Source organism: Lactuca serriola, chromosome 6 (assembly GCF_051521515.1).
Source record: "Lactuca serriola cultivar US96UC23 chromosome 6, Lser_US96UC23_V15, whole genome shotgun sequence".
NCBI lineage: Eukaryota > Viridiplantae > Streptophyta > Magnoliopsida > Asterales > Asteraceae > Lactuca > Lactuca serriola.
In genome coordinates this window covers 4853640-4873230 of record NC_136413.1, presented here as the reverse complement: position 1 = coordinate 4873230, position 19591 = coordinate 4853640, and positions in this window count along the sequence as shown.

The window sequence follows — 19591 nt, the reverse complement described above, 5'->3', positions numbered from 1 at the left end:
GAATACCTATTTCTCCCCCAATTAGGGTTCGAACTATCACCCATTGGTGTTGCATCCAAACCATATATCAAACCAAATCAACCAAGTACAAACCATCCCCGACTCTTGTATGGTATAACATACGCAAGATGATCTTCCAGATAAGGACTAAGGAAACCCTAAGAGATTCTGAATTTCATATGAAAACCTCATAAATTTTTTCAATCAAAACCACCTTTAACATTAAGGATTTCATGCAACTGCATAAGCAAAACACCGACTTAATATCCCAAACATACACTCCTTGCCTACAATCCCAACCATCAATCCGTTACCTGACCTGCCTACATCCAAGGAAAACAGACCCTTGATCACATCATTGAGCATCCACACCACATCAATCCTCCTACGCATTCCCACACTATCATATTGCTGCCAAACACTGCAACCAACTAGCCCCCATGTTAGGTTTACATCCCAACTTTTAAAGTCACAAGCTTGCTCACTCCTTCTCAGAAAACTGTCAGGACATAATCCTTGCCATAGATACGACATTCTAATCCATCTGTCAACCAATCAAGTTCCAGCTGCAATCCTCAATCCGATCTTAACAATTGTTTCCTTATTAAGTCCCACGACTCAAATGCACGACCTTGAGCAAGGCCCTAGAGGCCTTAAAACCACCAAACTCACCTAGGTCTACACCAATCAAACTCAACTAACATCGCCCCTAAGGCCCAAAACAATTACCAGACCCATCCTCATCCCTGAAAAAACATAACCAAAAGACTGACAGATATGGAACAACTACCACGAATCATGGTATCAAACCATGTTATCTTCTGCCCGATCAACTTCTTAGAATCTCTGGATTTTTTTCTCGGTTCGAGTATGAAACCTACGCTTCAAGTAGTATGGGCCTAATACTACATTCCACACCTATCCATATTTTCCTCAAGAATTATCCTGAGTCTTCTAAGTCATGTATTCATAATAATACTCCCAATACTTGCTCAACAGCGTAACAACCACACTAAAGCACTTCTTAGGCCCTCTAGGATTCCCCACGTCCCCCTGCCATTAGCTGCTAAAGGAACCCCTATTAATTAATGTCAGCTAACCACTTCTTGAATACAATTACATACAACAAAAATTAATAATATTTCGACTAAAACACTCAACACTACTATGGTTAGACTCAAAAAAGATCTGCATAATATGACCAAATCCTTCACTCTAAGATTATTTAAACTTGATAACATGTAATTTAACGTAATCATTTAATAGTTACTCAAATCAATATGAGTCCCACAAAGCATAGAGCAAGCAACATTTGAGCAGTGGAGTCGACTAGAACTATGACACACGAACACTCCATTAAGAGCTTATTTCATTAATCCATTCCACCCAAAACTCAGATCAAAGCCGAAAAAGATGTCCTAAGTCATAAAGTTTCCAAGTTTATGACTTTGCTTGGCTATGAAATGCTTAATACCCAAAACCCTATGTTCTTAACCCAATAAGATCCTCTAACACATGCATGGGCTAAATATCACATCCAAGATCACATTTTTATGCTTCAAGACACTCCCAAACTTTTAAAAGAACAACTAAAAAGAATTAGAGTACCTCCTATTCATAAAACCAAGCTCATGGGACCAAAAATAACCACAAATCTATGGCTAAAAAGATCTAAATGAAATCAGCATCAAGTTCAGAACTTTATACCTCCAAAGGGTGCCAAAAGATGGTTGGATATAGTATCCAAGGTGTTCCACTCTTTAAGGATGATCTTCTCTTCTAAATTTTTCCTCCAACGACACCAAATGTAACGTCCTACATATAATCCCATAAAAATATCGTTTTTAAATTAATAAACTGTTAATACATATCATTTCCACAAAAAATAAAGTCATCAACATTTATCCAAAACATCATCATATCAGAGTAAATCACATAATGCAGAAACATGTAGTGTGTGCTCTACAATCATCCCGATCTTTTCCATTAGAAAACCAAAGTACCTGAAACATAAACTGAAAACCATCAGCACAAAGCTTAGTGAGTTCCCCAAGATACCACATACTGCACATACATCAATCACATACTAGGCCCCCGCCCTCCACCAGGGCTCGCCTGATATCGAGTCCCACTTGGCCTCGGGCCCCGCCCGACATCGAGCCCCGCTCTGATTACAAATCTGTCAATCACCAAGCCCTGCCTGACATTGGGCCCCACCCGATACACCCGTAATCATATAACCTTATAATCATGTAAACATATATTCTTACGAACACCTGCAATAATCACAAGGACCACAGCATACCATACAGTCATCAAGCCTCACCCATCATCGGGCCTCACCCAGTAAGCATTAAAAAACATACTGATAAATAGCATACAATATATTCATCAGGCCCCACCTGGCATCGTTCCTCACCCGGTATGCATACCACCACACAACACATGCAAGAGTCACGCAGACATCTAACATCGTAACATATACCATGGGCCAACATTGGTGCCTTCGACCCGTTGATCCTAGAAAGAAACTCACCTCACAGTGCCGATACATATAGATAGTCCATAACTGGTGGTTCGACAATCCCTAATTTATCAATATCAAATAAAATTCAAATAACAATTGGGTTCCCATCCAAACCATCAGACCATAACTAGGGTAAATGAAAATTTTACCCCTTACCTAGTTTGGACCATGACGTAAGCCCAAACCTAATAATCCAAAAGGGCCAAATAAGAAATTAGCCACCCAAGGCCCAATTCAGGGCCCAATTTTCCAAATTGGGCCAAAACCCATTGTTGGCCTTCTCAAAATAATTATCAGTCCAAAACGTGATGGCCCAATAGGGCCCAAAAAACTAAACCCATAAGATGGCCCAAGTCGAAGCCCAACATCGAACTCCAATCTTGCTGAGTACGTGGGGCGTACTCAGCTGTACGCGAAGCGTACATGCTAAATAGCTTGTACGCAACGCGTACAGACATGTACGCCATACGTACAAACCCAACAAGCCAAAACGCTCATTAATCAATTAATGCTTAAGACTAGAAGTCCAAAACACAGATCCACATCTTAATAAACGTGTAGAACCATAAAGTCATTGACTTGGTGACTTTGCAGGCCCCAAAAGAACCCAACTTGAAGATATAGCACCTTACTTTCACAAAATGGATATAATCTCATGCACGGATAATTCTAAACCCTAAAGGTAACAACTTTATGGACTTTGAATCTTAGAAACACCAAGAGTTGCAACTCATAGCTCCTAGAGCGGTGTCCAACCACTAGATCTCATTCATGGGGCCAAAAAGGGTCCAAAACCTATATAGGCTAGATCTCAGCTTCTAATGAGCAAGTTCATAGCTTTTACCTCAAACACGCTAGAAATGAAGCAGAGAATCAGGATTCACAAGCTCTTCCTTGATCCACAACCTTGTACCAAAATCCTTCTTTTTGAATATGAACCAAAACACACCAAGATGCACATAATGAGCTCAAATACACAACAATGGAGTCTAAGGGATGATTTGTAGGGTTTTGTGGGCTTGGGGGATAGTAGAGAGGCCAGCCCTACAAACTTAAAGTGCTTATATAGGCTACAACACTCTAAATTAGGGTTTTCACATACTCCTCGTACGCCCCGCATACTCTTCGTATGCCCAACGTACGAGGTCTCACATCCCCAATCAACACTTTGCAGTATGCTAAGCGTACACCAATATACGCCTTGCATACCGACCATCGTACCAGTACGCCCCGTGTGCTAGGGTTACTTCTTAAACCCTAAAACACTCCGAAGGCCATAACTTCTTCGTTATAAATCCGATTCCAACGATCTTTATATCCATGAAACGGTAACAAGATGCTCTACGCTTTAATCAAGTCATACTTTCCTTACAATTTCTCGAACAAACATCTAATTTCCATGAAAGACCGAGTTGAGATATTACGAAGATACCCTTTTCCTCCAAAACACAAACCGAACACCCGGATCATCTAAATTACATCATCCACCTCCAAATGAGTCCAAATGTCAACTCCTCAAGGGTCCTAAGTCTACTAATTTTCAATCCTTGATCACCACCCCGAAGTGGAAAACAATTCGGAATAGGGTGTTACAACTCTCACCCACTTAAATTAGATTTTGTCCTCGAAATCATTCCTTACCATCCCCGGCACACCAGACAATCTGAGCAACATGGCCACAACCACGAGTATACCTTAGCCTTCCTAAGGCAACCCAGACTAACCCTATCAGGGCTCGCTAACCCAAAGATGAACGAATCCTTTGTCAACCTAAAATAACCCCTTGCAAAATAACTATCTATACTCAACCTGAAATCTGAAGTCTCTTGATGGTATGACTCCCTGACAGACCGCCCATACTGATCCATTGTTAAATCCATTCCACTTAACTCCCAACTAACTACTCAACTTCAAATAACTTGAGGTTCCCACTAGAAAACAGAATCATAGACCAATTATTGATGCAGAACACTTATTCTTGACAGAAAGCTCAAATAATCCTTCGAGAAAGACCTATCCTGGTAATAACAACTCCATGAACATAATGAACAACACGAGACAAACTGGGAGATAAACCTTCTGGTGCTGAACAAGACACTGCTTCCTTGAACTGTCGAACCAATGTACTGCTGATGAATTTCTGAAACCACATGCTTACTTGACCACCCCCCCCCCCACAAACAGAACCAACCCAAAACACAACCACAAGAGTCTGATCTACCTTCAAATTGGAACCCATCCTTTAACCCTAAATACTTCAGATGATAACCTTGGCATGCGTATTCCTTAATTCATATCCCACTGAAACGAAGACCTTACACGCAAATACCCACGATCCCCAATGCGAGTTCCTACCAGGAATCAACTTGGTACACAACTTATAACCTGAGATCCAAGGATCTACACTCGCATTTCACCAGGAACCTTCTGATTCACAACAACCCCTCGCTAACCCGGGATATATAAAGGTTCCCAACCCATCATAGAGACTACCAGTCTCACACTTGGTCCTGCCACCAGGTTCCCAAAAGTCCAAATAACAAGGCTACCCAGCCTATATATCTCTTTACGCCACACACTGGCCACACACTTAATCTTGTAACTCAAGATCCAATACCTTGACCCAATGGTCTCTTACCATGTCTCACCTGTATTTCCATAATCACACGGGCCTCACCCTCGGGTCCCGCCCAAACTATACCATGGAGCGGCCTCGCCCATGGGTCCCACCCATCTAGAGCTATACAAGCCCGACTCCGCCTCGGACCCTAATGGTCCTTAACCTAAAACACAGAAATACTCCTCGACAATCCTGACCAGCATGCCCAAGGCACAAACTGATCTCCTTTACGCTCATGACCATCTCCAACGATAGTCTACCTCGAACTGGTGAATGCTACGATCCCATCGCAGTCTTACAACACTTCTAACCAACCATGGTTACCACCCATGGCCTTACCACACCCAAACCATCACAACTTCACACATCCTGAGCTGAAACCTGCATCCAAATGCATCCAATCAGGTGTTTGTATCATGCTTCGAACTCCGAAGCCCTTAACCTGGTCTTAACCATAAGCCTGCTAGGCATAACAAGGAGACTCCGACCAGTAGTTGGATGTTTACTGACCTCCCACATACACAACCTCAATCTAAATGGCTACTTGGGTCGTCTCTCCTCCTGACTAGGATATGAAACTTGCCCTAGTTTCGCACCTGATCCAACTCCCGAAAATTCTGATCGATATTCCCCCACTTAGAGTTGTCAAAGTTCTCCTATCCCATGAAACTTGATGGATTCCTAACTCATCTTATCTTCGAACAACATGAACCGACTATGATCTGATCTTGCCAATACTAGCGTTCCATTACTTGCCCTGAACCGACGAATCTTCACCCCAACTTCGATTCTAAAAGAATCATTGAATCTAACCGTCTACAAACCATGCGATAATAAAACTCCCCTAACATTTCATATGGAAAAACAACTCATGCAACTGATACCACCATCTTCCTATTACCGTTCCTCTCCTAACAACGATAGTGTTTGAACTCCAAAAAGTTCTTCCATAAACAACTACCGATCCCACCAGATTAAAAGGTAAAACAATTGAACCCTGACTTTACTTGAGAACTAACTCGCTAACCCTAACCAAGGATCCTCCAAACAATACCCTTGAATTGATCCTATCAATATTCGAAATAACAACTGAACATACAAAAATCTGCTCAATAGATACAACCCACTAAAGATTCATTGAAGACTCTCGGCATGTAGAATGGCATTTAACAATATTTGATAACCCAAAAAATAGCAGAGAACCAACCCAAGATATTGCTTACCCATACCCAAGAAAAATTCCGAAATAATACAAATTTCCGATAACAACACAGAAGAAAGCAGAAGATAACATACCCACAAAAGCATCTGTAGGAATCTTGGCCTCCTCCTCCCGAGTTACACCAACCATCTTGAGGACATGGTGCAAAACTCACATGTGATCCCAAATGACAAGAATTAATAATAGGATCCTCCTTCCTGAAGGATTCTAGGGATCCACAAGCTTTGGCCTCTAAATGAACCCCTAACTACCCCGCTACAATCTATGCCCGAAAGGCACCGATATGACCATCCAAGAGCTCCAAAATCCCTTCATTGACTGAACCAAAGACCACTTGGGTCCATTCCAAAATACCACGATTAATCCCCAATGAGATGAACTCTCGCATGCACACATCGATCGGCTCAACACCCGCAGCTTAGCCGGAACCAGAACTTGAACCCCATTCCTGAGTGTTTAACACCATACCAAAAACAAAATGCAAATAATCAGAACATACCGAAGAATCCTCATCCATAGGTTTCCCAGATTCTTCAAGACTCTCCGCAATTCAAGTATAGATCCTGTGCTTTTAGTAGTACAAAGCCAATACTACTTTCCACACTTATCCATACTTTCCTCAAGAATCCTCTCAAATCCTCTATGTAACCTTCTCGAATCCATACACCAAACACTCGCTAGCCAACACAATCAATGCCCACTAAAGCAATTCCCTAGGTTTTCCTAGGTTCACGACCTCACCGTAGCATCAACTGCTGAAGGACTCCCCATAATTCCAGTCACCCACCTCATTAATACAATCATATGCAAAAAAAAGAGCTTAGATAATCCTTCGAGTAACAGACTCATCCCTAAAATGGTTAGAATCATAAAAGAGCTGTGCAATAGGGTCATGTCCATCACTCTGAGATTATTCAACCTTTGCCGCATATGACTTATCATATTCACTTAGTAGCTAACTCCCATCACCTATGAGTCCCACAAAGCACAAAGCAAGTAACATTAGTAAAGTACCACTCCAATCCATAGAATAATCACAAGCATCCAATCCTACATACTACCACTCATACTAGGAGCTCCCACTCCCACTACTGATTGCCTTTTTCATACAAATTATACCCAATTTAGCATCCCATGCTTCCTAGGCTACAAGGCATCACATATCAGGCCAACCTATCACTAGCTAATCTGAACTAGCATGCAAGTCTACAAGCTCATATAATAGGCATACAAGGCATCTCTCCTAGCATTCTATCATGAAAAACTAATCAGATCCTTATCCCTAAGTAGCATGCGATTCAAAGATTCATAAATCAAATCATACCAGATAACATGTGTGCGTATTTTGGGAGAAACTTACTTGAGCTCGTTCGATTGCACTCACCACACCCTTTCTTGTATTAGAAAAATTGTTTTCTCTTTTAAATCATTTTTCTTTCATTTTTGAAAAACTTTACCAAATCCTCAATTGGAGTTCAGACACACCCGAGAGTGTGTTCGAATCTCTCAAACCAAGGTTCTGATACCAACTTCTAACGTCCCACATATAATACCTTAAATTTATCGCTTTTAAATTAATAAACCGTTAATAAATATCATTTACACAAAAAACAATGTGATTAAGATTTATCCAAAACATCATTATATTAGAAAAAAAATCACAAAATGCAAAAATATGTGGTGTGTGCTCTGCAATCATCCCAAGCTCTTCCATATGAAAACCGAAGTACCTGAAACATAAAATGAAAACCGTAAGCACAAAGCTTAGTGAGTTCTCCAAGATACCACACACCACACATATATAAATTATATACTGGGCCACCATCCTCCATCGGCCCTCGCCCGGTATTGAGTCCCACTCGGCCTCAAGCTCCGCCCGACATCGAACCCCACTCGGATTACATATCGGTCAATCACCACGCCCCACCTGACATTGGGCCCCGCTCGATACACCTACAATCATATAACCTTATAATCGTATAAAAATATAGTCGCAAAAACTGTAACATCCCGACTCCCAATTATAATATTTAATTAAATTATATTCATTTTGTCAAAGCAACTCGACGAGTTGGAGGATCCAACTCGTTGAGTAGAGAGTTAGAATGGCCACGCGATTTTTAGAGTCTACTCGACGAGTTGGAGGACCCCAAATCAATGAGTAGGAGCTGAGTGTGAAAACCCTAATTTTCAAAGTTTATACCCTATTTAAAGGACCTTAAGCCTTCATTTCCACCTCCCTTATCATCTTGACCCACTAAGAGAAACCCTAAGCGAACTGTATTCATATGTGAGATGTGAGAGAGAGAGAGAGAGAAAGGCTAAGATTGTATGTTCTAGTGCATTTTTGGAAGGAAATTGAAGAGCAAAAGGCTTGGAACGAGAAGAAGCCCTTGGATCCAGTGTTCTTTCAGTGCTAGCTACTATTTGGAGGTAAAAAAGCTATCACCCTAATCATTGTTTGGTTAGATCTCTTCACTAGGAAGTTTATGGCCATTTCCATCTTTTCTTTGGGTCCTTAAGTTGTTTGAGTTTGCCATGGAGTTGAGACTTCGGATCTGGACAATATGAGGTCCCTTGGGCCTAAAGATTCAAGCTTTATCAAGCTATTGGCCAACTTTCATGTATTAAACCCTCTATAGAGCTTGTTTTTGCATTTTGAGTCCTAGATGCCATGCATGGACGTAAAGCTTGCAACTTTACGTGATAATTCAGCCTTAGAGGGCTAGATCTAGAGTATGAGGCCTTAGTTCTGCTTAAAATCGTCTAAATGAGAGAATGGCTGAAGGGACTCGACGATTTGGCTAGGCTTTTCCCCGATAGTCTGGACACGTTACAACTCGGCGAGTTAGTGAGACAACTCGACAAGTTGAGTTGGATTTCCCTGATACTTCGGAGAAAATGAAGGAACTCGATGAGTCACATAGATGTACACGACGATTTGGGTCAACATGGACTGTTAACTACAGTGTCGACTTCCGTCAACTTTTAGGGTTTTGTCAAGACATGGATTATGGAGACCATGGAGGGGTAAAATGGTCTTTCACCCTTTCCGAGAGTTAGAAAAGGGGTAACCTAACAATTTAGAGTTGTGTAAGTCCCCAAATCTGCTTGTGTATCAATCAGATCCGTTTGATGGTGCAGAATCCCAATCAAACGGATGATGTCATATCAAAATAGAAGAGAAGGAGAAGAAGAAGATGATGAATCTTGAATGTATTAATGATATGATTCAAGTTCGTTACACAAGATTCACACACACACACACACACTTCTTCTCTCTTGTTTCTCTCTCAAGAACACACCTTAGAATACATACACTTAAGCTCCTTGTCCCTCACTATTCTATGTCTCTTTCACTCCTCATCCCTTACACTTATATATATATATATATATATATATATATATATATATATATGGGCCACAAACTCACGGCCTAAACCCAATGCTAGACCGAAAACACATGGGTTTTCGGTCCAAGCTACAAATAATCCAATACTATTTTCGGCCCAAATAATAAAAACAATAAATGTTAAGAAAAGCAAAGTATAAACCATATTTTTGACCCAACAATCTCCCCCTTGGTTTATAGCTTTCTTTTCTAATTTACCCAACACGCTCGCCCTAAAAAGTAGCTGGCTTTTCTTGTCAATCTTCATCGAGAGGTTGGCTTCAACATTAATCTTCAAATTATTCACAACTTCAAGATGAACTTGATGAATCTTCAACGAATGAATTCATTTTGAGCAGTTGGCCTTGTCTTCAAAATTTGACTCTAAACGCACATTGGGTGAGGAGACTTTTTGATAAGATTCTTGAAAGATAGCGCTTTCAGTTTGAGAATCTTTAGAGAGAACATCAGAGAGAACTAATCTTCTGGATCACTTTAGCAAGTTCGAAATAGCAGCAGACTGATTGAGGAGGCTTCAATGCAATCCGTCACATAATCTTCAATTTCAGCTTTACCTTGCTTCAGGGGTTGAAAGATTGAATGTCGAAAGAATAATCTTCATTTCTTGCTCCTTCGAATGAGAATTCTTCGATGATCACGGATGAAGCCTTGGCTCAGAAAAATCTTCGATACAGTCTCCATGAGTCTCATCTACACCTGGATTCACTTTTCAAGACAAAACCAAACTAAAAGAAACCTTAGCACACAAACTAAAACAGAAACAAAAATATTTTTGGATTTTTGTTTTTCTGATTTTTGTTTGATTTTTGAATTTTCTGATTTTTGTTTGATTTTTGAATTTTTTTTAATTCTCCCACTAAATTTGTGAATAGAGGAAACTATGAACAAATTTAATGAAAACAAAAATATTTGGGATCAAAGTTGTTAGATAGTCTTAATCCGTTTGTCGGTACCTCCCCTTTCATGAATAGATTTGGTCGATCGCCGGTATTGTGGTCCACTTAAGCAAGAAAAATTGTGACAAATTTTGGACATGATATAAGTGACAAGACAATTTGATCCAGTGTTCCTAGATAAACATCCTAAGGACCATTCATCTGACGACGACCAAGGATATTGTTGTCTACCTAAGTTGAGCAGCGAGATCTACACATAATTCATTAATTGTTCAATTTTAAATGTACTAGAACGTGTTTCCCACTTCCTGACATACTCCAATAATCAAGGACTTCCAAAATACTCCTTACTTTAGGTGAGCAGACAATTATTCGGAGAGATGATAGATTTAGAATGCATATGTTGTACACCCAGGTCGGATCTCTTCCAATCACGCAGAGGGTCAAACATATGACTGACTAGAGTTTTAGAGGGATTGAGAAGTAGAATGGTGCATATGTTATGTACCAGGTCGGATTATTAATCACGCAAAGGAGACAGCATATGGCTAACAGACAAAAAGAATAACATAGATAAAAGATGCAGAGAGACATAGTTGCATATGTTGCAGTCCAAGTCGGATCTCTCGATCACGCAGAGGAGGCAATATATGACTAACAGTAAGAAAGAAAGAAAATAACTTTCTACAGACCTAATTTATCGAAATTCCCCGGTCGCCCCATCAATACCGGAATTAAGGACAAAATCCGTACATCAAGGAAAAGTTAAACCACAGTTCTAGATACGAGTTCTTTTAATGTGACCTGTAGATTCTCATGTATATCTCCCTGATCAACCTACCCAAGCGTCGTATAAATGGAACTGTCTAGGTCAAGATTTTTCAAGTCTTTAGATTCCTTAAGTTCATTTCTGCCTAGTCAAGTCCATTTAAATATTCGTGCCTACCAGCGTATCGAACACAGAGCCTAGACAATTTAGCTTTGGTACTTTACACAGATTTTAATTGCCTGTTATCACACATGTTTATATCACTTCCCAATAATACCTACTAACAAAAAGCTATAAGAAAATAAAAGATTGTTTTCAAAACGAAACAATTTAAGATAAGCTCAGGAGTATAGAGAAGAAAACTCAAACCATAAGTCACCGATTGAATTTGCATCCAGAAGGTCTGAGAACAACACGCATAATCTCAGAACAGATCCGAAAATTCTTCATGTCGTTAAGCACAAACCCTATGAGTGACTCCTTCCTTTCCTCCTTTCCTGCAATAGGACACATACTCTCAAACAAATGTTTGAATGTTGTAAAATTGAGAAATGTCCCCTATCATGTGCCTGGAACAGCCACTACCAACAAACCGAAGTCTGATGATATGCCCCCATAGCTGCTCCGACACAGAGTGAGATCAATTGGTCTTTGGAACCCAATCCATTTTGAAACTAGGTCGACCTTTATCATCTTTGCAAGGTACCCTCTCCCATAACATATCCTACTTGTCACAAACAGAAGATAACGAAATATTAGAATCATTAGAAGATTTGGGAGAGTGAGCCTTTGGTACCCATTGGTAGTTGGGTTTAACCCATTTCTTTTTCGATCCGATGGGTGCCTCAGCATTTGATATGGAACTTGAAGCCGATCTTCGGGATGACTTTGACCTAGTCGGTCTTTGTTCCGTTGGAGCATCTCTTGGATTGGACTTCTTGGCTAGCATTCCCTTCTTGCCCTTGGGATTCGGATTATTGGCCTTGTGCGCGTTCCAGTCACCATGGTCTGATCGTGACCTTGAGGGGTTTCTTTTGAAGTATCTCCCTTTTGGCGCGTTCTACCAGCCTTGTGCATAGTAGGGAACGTATGCGCGATTAGGACAATTTCTGGCAATGTGTCAAGGTGTTCCACAGTGAAAAAACTCTTTTTCTTCACTGTGAAGTTGTTTCTTCCTGCCCCTTGTGGTGTGTCCTTTTCTTGTTTCTGATTGTTCTCACAAGCACACTTGCAGCAAATTGGCTGTTTCACTTGATTTGGTGGCATGTACTTCTCAACAGCAGGTTGATTAGAAGAAACTGAGTTTGAAGCAACAGATTCAGAGTTCAAGGAGTCATTGGTTTGTTCAATAGTGTTCTCCTTGTTCTCATCCTCTATAACTTTCCCTACACAGGAAGTAGAAACATTAGTATCCTTCATCTCAACACCCTCAGTTGGCCCTAATTGTTCAGTCTTACCTGAAGTTGGAGCAGGGGTTTGGCCATACTGAGTAGGCATTTCTTCCTCGTTGGTCTCAAGTGGTGGGTTATAGTTATGATTAAAAGGTGGTGGCACACTGTGATACCCTAAACCCTTGGATTGATTATCTTTAAAAATCAATTGTTTTTCTACTAAGGACTCGACTGTCTTACTTGACGCAGTATAATTTTTGAAACTAACATCTGTTTTTCCACACTTAATTTTCAAAGTGTCAAATTCTTCAGTTACAGCAGCAAGTTGTTTCTTAATGTAATCGTAATTTTCACACTTGTTGTTGTAATCTTGAAGCTTTCGGAAATCCTTGATTTTGGCTTCTAATTGTGCTTTTAAGGGTTTTTGACCTTTCCTTAGAGTATAGCCATCATATTTAAGATCCTCATTTTCTCTTTTTAATAAATCGATTTGATCTCGAAGAAATTTAATAGTAGTTTAACAAGATTGAGAGCATGGAACTTCATTAACCGGAATGGACGAGGAACTCATTTTTATCAAAAGTGCCCTTTGACTTGAGACCTCAAAAGTCAACCTTAAAAGTCAAATTTAAAAAGTCAAACTTAAAAGTAAAACCGAAAAGCTAAATTTGAAAATTTGAAGGTTAAACGAAAAAGTCAAAGTTTTAAAGTCAAAGGTCAAACTTGAAAGTCAAAGTCAAAATTTTAAGTGAAAAGTAAAAATTAAAAGTCAAAAATTAAAAACTAAAATTTTTGGGTGAAAAAGGAATTTAAAAATAAAAGAAATTGATTTTTTTGGCTGAAATTGACAAAAATGTGAAAGTTGGAACCGAGAGAGACGCTTTATTAATTAACTTCGGAAGAGAAATAAGAAGTGACAGCCTAGAGCAATTGGTAAGACGCGTGTGATGCTGAGGCAAGAGACCTGGGTTCGATCCCCAACACCTCCAAAAATCCGATTTCTTTTTTTATATTAAGCTTATGCAAGGACGAAGGTTACTGAACAGGTGCGAGGTGCGAAGACGACTACAACTGTTGACCGAGACCGAAGCAAAGACCGAGAACGAGGTGCGAACCGGAAACACTGTTGGACCGTGAACTCCGAGTCGTACACGTGCGATGACGACCGTAGACCGAGGACCATAAACTCAGACCGTAAACCGAGGAAACCCTAACTGCTGACCATACACGCCGCCACCCCCTCGCTGGTTACGACCAAAAACAACGATTTTTGACTTTTTAGCTCCAAAAATCGATCAAAACCCCATTTTTATCAAAAACACGAAGAACAAACCCCCTTATTTTGCCAAGATCTATCCAAAAACGTGGAAATCCTTCAAAAATAAGATCAAATAAGTTGCAGATCTGACAAAATTGATTGATACAATCCAAGCTCTGATACCAATTGTAAGTCCCCAAATCTGCTTGTGTATCAATCAGCTCCGTTTGATGGTGCGGAATCTCAATCAAACGGATAATGTCAGATCAAAATAGAAGAGAAGGAGAAGAAGACAATGATGAATCTTGAATGTATTGATGATATGATTGAAGTTCATTACACAAGATTCACACACACTCTCTCTTCTTCTCTCTTGTTTCTCTCACTAGAACACACCTTAGAATACATACACTTAAGCTCCTTGTCCCTCTCTATTCTATGTCTCTTTCACTCCTCACCCCTTACACTTATATATATATATATATATATATATATATATATATATGGGCCACAAACTCAAGGCCTAAACCCAATGCTAGACCAAAAACACATGGGTTTTCGGTCCAAGCTACAAATAATCTAATACTATTTTCGGCCTAAATAATAAAAACAATAAATGTTTAGAAAAGCAAAGTATAAACCATATTTTTGACCCAACAAGTTGTTGTTATAAAGAGTTAATTAGAGATGATTATGATATGTAGGCGGAGTCTAGACCGATCGTTGAGTACGAGACCTACTTGGTTACTTACAAGGTAAGTCTTCTCACTATACTTACCTGAGTGGTAATACCGTGTGACCGGAGGGTCTTATTTGAGTTATTGATCAGAGGGTCTTATGTGCTTATATTGAGTTATGTGATACTATGCATTTTGTCTTTGTGATTTATGCTATATGTTATTCTGTGCCTTACTGAGTTAGGACCGGAGGGTCCAAACCGATTTGTGAGACCGGAGGGTCTTCACTGAGATACATGACTGGAGGGTCCAACCCGAGCTGTGATACCGAGGTATCTTCACTGAGACACATGACTGGAGGGTCCACACTGATCCGTGAGACCGGAGGGTCCTCACCGAGACAAATGACCGGAGGGTCCATGTCGAGCTATAGCCATGAGAGGCTTATTATTTGTGTATGTGGTATTTTGGGGAACTCACTAAGATTTGTGCTTACAGCGTTGTGTGAAATGTGTTTCAGGTACCTCTCAAGATCATGGGAAGGCGCCGACTTGATTGTACACACTAGTTTGAGATTATGCTTTGAGGATTCTGGTATATTATCAGACATTTTGTGGTCTTGTGTTTTAAACAATTTATACATTTGAGATTTTGAGAAATGTGATATTGGGTTTTAAAAATGAAAAAAAAATATTTGTTTGAAAATTTACAGTGTTACAAAAACACCTGCAATAATCACAAGGACCATAGCATACCATACAGTCATCGAGCCCTGCCCGATATCGGGCGTCGTCCGGTAATTATAAAAACACATACTGATAACTAGCATACAATATACTCATCAGGCCCCACCTGGCATCGGGCCTCGCCCGGTAAGCATACAATCACACAACACATGCAAGACTCACACATACATATGGCAACCTAACATATACCATATCCGACATTGGTACCTTCGACCCGCTAACGGCTAAACCAAGTGAGGAAACTCACCTCGTACTGCTGAAACATACCGATAACCTTGGCTGTTGGTCCGACAATCCCAGATCTATCAATATCAAATAACATTCATTTAACAATTGGAATCCTTATCCAAACCATCAGCCATAACTTGGGTAAATGACCAATTTACCTCTTACCTAATTTGGACCAATACTTAAGCCCAAACCTAATAATCCAAAAGGCCCAAATAAAAAATTAGCCACCCACTGCCCAATTCATGGTGTAATTTTCCAAAATGGGCCCAAATCATTGTAGGCCTTCTCAAAATAAATATTAGCCCAAAACCTGATGGCCCAATAGGGCCCAAAACAACTAAGCCTAATAGATAGCCCAACATTGAAGTCCGATCCTGGTGAGTATGTGAGGCATACTCAACTGAACACTAAGCGTACAGGCTAAATGGATTGTATGCCATGCATACAGACTTATACGCCCAACGTACTCACCTAACTAGCAAAAACCCTCATAAAAACTTAATTCTTAAGACTAGAAGTCCAAACCACAAATCTACTTCTTAATAAATGTCTAGAACCATAAAGTCACTGACTTGGTAACTTTGCATGCCCCAAAAGAACCCAACTTCAAGATATAGCACCTTACTTTCACAAAAAGGATATAATCTCATGCACGGATGATTCTAAACCCTAAAGGTGACAACTTTATGGACTTTAAACCTTAGAAACACTAAGAGTGGAAACTCATAGCTCCTAGAGTGGTGTCCAACCACTAGATCTCATTCATGGGGCCAAAAAGGGTCTAAAACCGATATAGGCTATATCTAAGCTTCTAATGAGCAAGGTAATAACTTTTTACCTCAAACAAGCTGGAAATGAAGTATAGAATCAGTATCCACAAGCTCTTCCTTGATCCACAACCTTGCACTAAACTCCATCTTCGTGAATCTGAACCAAAACACATCAAGATGTACATAATGAGCTCAAAAACACAACAATGGAGGAGAAGGGATGATTTCTAGAGTTTTGGGGGTTTGGAGGCTGGTAGAGAGGCCATCCCTACAGACATAAAGTGCTTATATAGGGTACAACACCCTAAATTAGGGTTTTCACTTATTCCTCGTACGCCTCGCGTACTCCTCGTATGCCCAACGTATGTGGTCTCGCATCCCCGATCCATACATCTTTGTATGCTAAGCATACACCAATGTACGCCTCGCGTACTGACCCTCGCACCAGTGCGCCCCACGTACTCCTTAGGTACACCCCGCGTACTAGGGTTTCCTCTTATACTCTAAAACACTCTGAAGGCTATAAATTCTTCATTATAAATCCGATTGCGATGATTCTTATATCCATGAAAAGTTAATAAGAAGCTCTACACTTTAGTCAACTCATACTTTCCTTAAAATTTCTTGAACAAACATCCAATTTCCATGAAAGCCCGAGCTGAGATATTACCAAAATACCCTTTGGTTCCAAAACTCAAACCATATACCCGAATCATCTAAATTACATCATCCACCTCCAAATGAGTCCACATCTCAGTTTCTAAAGGGTCCTAAGTCTGCTAATTCTTAATCCTTGATCACCACCCCAAAATGGAAAATGATACAGAACAGGGTGTTATACCAAAATATATACATTTGCTCAAAAATACGCTTGAGAGTATTAGGGTTGGCTAAGGAGCGATTTTCCAGATGGATGCTGAAGAGGGGAAGGGGTCTTGAGCCATAAAGACGAATATATAGTGCTCAAACCCTAAATAATTAGGGTTTGGCCTGGACAGAGTACACCCAACATACTCATGCAGGCACACACTGTTCCTAAATTGCCACATGGGACCCTTTTTGAAAATAAATCTCACTCAAAGTGTCAAAATATAATATTTGAAAATCGAGGTATTACAAAATTGCCACACTTTTTTATTATATGGTCACACGTTTAAACGTTGAATTTCAATGTGACCATAAGATACCTAGGGTGTCATGACATACGGTCACATTTTTTACCAAAAAAGTGTGACAATAGGATATGGTCACATTTTTTTGGCTTTTAAAAAGAGTGGTTATATGTCAAATTTCTTGTAGTGAATTTAAACTTAATAAATATATCATAAATACTATTAAGTGGTCAAATAAAAGAGTAGAGAACAAGGAGATATAGATAAAGTGAGCACTAAGCTTTCAAGAGATTAAAAACCTAATCAGGTAAGAGGAGAAATCATAATATGAAAAACCCTAATACATATTATTTGTTGTTTTGTTTCCTCATACATCATCAAATGTGGAGCTCTTAAACTTTAGCAAGCTCCAAAAATCATATATGGATAAGAAAAATCAGAGTTCACACTTTAATATACTAATTCATTTATTATTCAAACTTTAAAATACTAGTTTAGACACTCAGTCACAACTTAAAAGACTAATTCATAAATCTATTCACAACTTAAGGTACTATTTCAAATACTCATTCACAACATCAAAGATACCTTCTTTTCATTGAGGCATTTCATCCACACCTTTTGTTCATCTGACTTAAGAACCTTTCTATCTAAATATTACCATTAGAGATCCATCCAAAGAAAAAATACACAAAGAATAGAAGATAAGAAGGAGGTACATCAAATTTTAAATGGTGGTTGAACTGTCGTCGACCACCTTGAAGTGCACAACAACCACCAAATCTATAACTGAAGTACATCAAACGCATAAGATCTTATGTAGATCTAGTGGTGTATCACTGAATATTAGAAAGAATTGATGCATGTAACCTGGCGGAGTTTCATCAAAGAAATGGACAATAGAGGCGACGTCTATTGACGACATTGGTGGCGTTTTGTCGTTGTTAGAGCTTAAATACATCAGATTTGATGCAAATATACTTTTTTTTCACTGGAGATCATGGATAAAGAGATATAAGCAAGCTCTTCGTGTTTCACCGGAGCAAATAAGCAACAACGATGGTGGTGATTGATGACGATGGTGGTGTTTATCGGTTTTGGAGCTCAATTACATCAAATCTGATACAGATATAGTCGTTTGTCCTATAGGATATCATGAGGAAATAAATGGATATAAGCGCTTCGTGTTTCACCAAAGTGAAGAGACATCAGTCGTGGTTGTCGGTGATGATGTTATGTCACACCGCCTATTAGTGGCGAAAATGTTGGGTAGTGCGGCGTTAGATTGTTGGATCATAGATATTGAACATTTATTGAATGGTAGAATGACATAAATATTCAATATTACATTACTGAAAACAGGGGTTACATTAGTTTGAATACCTTCAAAAATTTAGGCTTAAATAGTACAACATATTACTAGTTTATATCCTTGTGTCTTGCTCTCTTCTGACGCAAGTTTCCATCCTTTGATTTCCTAGGAATACATGCTATTTTTGAAAATCATCAACATAATGTTTGTGAGCTCACATGTTTTTACTTAGATATTGAAAGTATATCTTTCCTGATGGGATTTCACCAAATAATCCCTAAGTAATAATCAGGATCTTTGTTTATGAATAGTTTGCTATACCCTTATCATTACTTATTTATCTAGATAATTTAGATTTCCACTGGTCATGGACACTGATGTCAATAACTACAAACAAATTGTATAGTTTAAGAATATTTTCCTTATTTTATCGTTCTTCACCTTTAAACTATAATGCTTATACTATTGTTCTTTTAGGCTATTCTTTTCATTGAATTTGTATACCAATCCTACTTCGAGGCACTCCCCTCTAAGTAGATTATTTAATTAAGGTTAGCGGAGCAATGTTACAATGAGTTTCCATAATCGAGTTTTTACTTAAAATTGCCCTACACGACGCTTCATCGGACGTCGTAGTAGATTATAAAG